This window comes from Papaver somniferum, chromosome 3 (assembly GCF_003573695.1).
Source record: "Papaver somniferum cultivar HN1 chromosome 3, ASM357369v1, whole genome shotgun sequence".
Taxonomy (NCBI): Eukaryota; Viridiplantae; Streptophyta; class Magnoliopsida; order Ranunculales; family Papaveraceae; genus Papaver; species Papaver somniferum.
In genome coordinates, this window is record NC_039360.1 from 158,638,355 (window position 1) to 158,641,951 (window position 3,597).

At 36.6% G+C, this 3,597-nt stretch overlaps 1 long non-coding RNA gene across 1 annotated transcript; it reads right to left on the reverse strand.

Annotated features, from left to right (window-relative positions):
- On the reverse strand, positions 1 to 998 carry LOC113361745. Its single transcript, XR_003365298.1, has 2 exons — positions 525 to 998; positions 1 to 442 (listed from the first exon to the last, which is right to left on the reverse strand). It is a non-coding gene; the product is annotated as an uncharacterized LOC113361745 (long non-coding RNA).
- Between the last annotated feature and the right edge of the window lie 2,599 nt (positions 999 to 3,597).

A 3,597-nucleotide genomic window follows, 5' to 3' on the forward strand; every position in this document is an offset into this window, starting at 1 on the left:
TTCGAGTTAAAATCTTTTGCATTGTTTTCTGTTTCTCTTTTAGTTACAAATAGAATTATGCCCAGTTACATATGAGGTAAATTCAAGCTACTGTGCATCACCTTTACATTTATTTGGTCTGAAAACCTCACATCAAAATCAGCTGAACAGCTCACCAAATTAATTTCAGAGCTAAGCCGTGTACAAGTAAATCTTTTGAAGAATGTAAAAGAAAACAAAAACTTTTCATAGCAGAGAAGATCCCAGATCAAATCAGCAAATTAGTCCATTACGTACAAAAACATCAGAACTCCATATTATGCAGGCACATCAAAGCGGCAAATATAAACAATCTCGCCTCCCATAGTTCAGTTATGGAAGCAGAAACACAAGTACTATTGTAGACAAAATTTCAGTTAAGTAGCGCTGAAGAACAGTCTGAATAAGCAATTTAACGGAGTCCCTGATAGACATAATCAATAAGACATATTGCCAGAAGCAAAAGCAAAACAGAAAGAACAAACTCAACGTTTAGGATTCCATACCATTTTCTTGCTTCTTTCCCGAGTGTACGAGTATCTGTTGTTAGATTACTAAATCTGATTATCCGACTAATTTTGGTTACAGGAAAGTACAATGTGACAGCTGCACTGCGAAAAGTATCTCAATTAATGTAGATTGTGATATTGATGAAATTCTTAACTGGCATCAACGAAGTCCCTAATAGACTTTCAATCACTCTTTTTCACAGAAAAAGATATATCACCAAAAACAAAAGGGAAAAACCCCAAACTACTAGACATTATATCATTATGTTGTTATCTGTGAAGGTTAGAACAACATCATTTTGTGTTGAATTTTATATCTATTTGATTCTTGATATAATATTGATAGAAGGTAGTGTGTGGAGATGTATGAGCTAGTGATAGAGTTGCTCATACAGAGCTCCTAGATAGATAGAGATAGAGATAGTAATAGTGGTGGAGAAAGACTTACTTCTCTGTAAACTAGTTGTTAGTATTTCTTGCTCACACGTACAAATGATATTGGATTGCCTTTTTTATAGGCTACAGACCCTTGGCTTCTAAGTATACTTCCCTTGGACTCCAAGTATACATCTGTTTGCACTCCAAGTAATCTACAGTATTACTTGGTAGACTAAACTACCTGGTTCACACTTTAGTTCTCTCTAGACTTTTCTCTCTGACTAGTAAACTAGTTCACCCTATTATGACTAACCTAGTTCTAGTTTTGATAAACCAACATTTTGATATTTGAAGAGGCTGTTGGAAGTTGACTCTTTTGGGCGAGCCAACACTAGAACAAAAGTATAGAGCAACTTCCTTCAAAACCTTTGCATTTTTCAACAAAAATCCTAGAAGTATGAGTTCATCATCACAGCCTTCCATTTCTTCAATATGAATATACTCGAAGTGAGACAATATTCCCTGCAATGACAACCCTGCTTCCCAGTCATCTCCAACGTCCGCTAAATTTGACTATATTCAAAAAATCAAAAAAACTGATGGATCACACAAATGTTACACAGAAATAAATGTCGCCAAATTAGATTGACTTTGTTTTGATGGACTTCTGCTTGACCTTGTAGCACTTCTTGATCTCTGTTCATGTAACCTATGATTTTCTTCTCTCATCATTTTGACGAATCAAATTCGCACGCTCTTCGTCATCTCTTCTCCGTTCTGCAATCAATCTTTGTCTAAGTTCTGCAATTGTCATATCTTCTTCATTTCCATCAATCCGTCCTGGTATTCCAGTCCTTTGTGTTTCTTCACCAGTAGAACTTGTTTGCGAAGTATGAACACTCACTCTATCATAATTAATATCATTGTTCCGCTCTTGTTCGGACTGAGGTTCATGTTGGAGTTCATTTTCTTGAGTTTCTTCTATTCTTTCCTCTTGGTGATCAAGATTTGTAATTCTTCTTATTTCTGCGATTCTATTGCTCCTTCTAGCCGTTGTTCCTTGCTCAATAGTAGATCCGATTCTCACCATCTTTAATTTCAAAGAATTAAAAGTTTTCTCCACAATTTTCAGATCTTACTTTTTCCAAGATTCAATGGATTTACTAACATGGTTTATCACTCAAAACCGTTTCTAGCGCCAAAAATGTAGTTGCAAGTTTCCTCACAACCACACTCCACTATAACTATAATCAATATTAGGTAATCATCATTAAACTCTCCATTGATTTATCAAGACTTAAGTCGGTTTACAAGATAAATACAAGTATTACAACAATCTTACTTGCTCCTAGATTTACTTTCTCTCTCCTTATTTCTTATCTAACACTCACTAAAGGAACCCCCTGATAGACGCATTTATGTGTCTAATATGTCTCTATTGTATGTATTGTTAGTGCTCAATTTTGTATTTATTGTGTTCTTTTATGTCTTTGTAGGAATTCTTAGAGAAATAAGCTCTTGCGGCGATATTGGCTCAAAAAGTGGTGTTTTACACCCGAGGATAGAGTACTAAAGGCACCCTCGAAATGCACCGGAAGCGTCCCAGAAATGTGCCGGAGGAATCCAGAAAAATTACTATTTCCACCCCAATTGATATTCGCACCCCCAGTTTGGATAGGGGGACACCATCTTCTTCATTTCAAAAACTGAATTTTTGCGGGAAAACGTGCATGAGAACAGGCAGAAGTTTGATCGAATTTTTTAACGTGTTATAGGGAGATTAAATGGCTGAGACTTGGCAGGAAGATGTGATTAAGCCTAAGGAAGATATTTTGGGTGTCGGGTCCGATCGAATTTGGCTAGAATCGTCTAGGAAATTCACGAGTTGGGAACAGGGCAGTTCATGTCTGTCACGGGTTTGAGAGAATTTTTGGAGGAATTCGAACGTGTTATGATGATGCATGGAGGACTCTAACACACTTTTGGACCGTGTAGAAGACAATTAAGGTGAGTTTCCATGAAATTAACAGCTGCAGATACGTAATCGAAATAAAAAAGGAAAAAAAATATATTATGAACTGTCCGAGTAATGGAAGATTTTTGGGAGTTATTGCAAAGGATTTCGTCTACCTGTTGAGTATAAAAAGACTTCTAGGGTAGAGTAGAAGGCTGTCGAGAGTTGGGAGGAGAGGAAAGAAGGCTGCAGAGGGAGAATCACCATTTTTCTCTGCTGCTGCTGCTGCCATTGATGAAGAGGAAGAACATGAAGAACGGACTAGCAGAAGCAGTCGTTTATCAACAGTGAAACGACTCGCAAGCGTGGGTCGCAGCACAGTCTAAACAGTAGCAGCACTTGTTATTTATCGTTCATTCTGAGACGCTTTTTGTGCGTCGCAGATTACAGTTTACACCATTTTCTTTTCTTCTCATCATTTGTAAATCATTTTTGAGCCATAATAAATTATTTTGAGAGCATTTATACTATGATGAGCTAATTCCCTCGTAACCAAGGCAATGGAGGAAGCTATTCACGCAACATAAATGGGTAACTATTTCATTTAATTATATAATTCACCTAATCGCTGCTTTTGCGGAGTTTTAAATTGTTTGAATGATTGTCTTAATTATTTGTTATTCAGTTTGATAGGTTATGCTTGGTTTAATCTCTTGATAATCTATGCTTAAGGTTTAC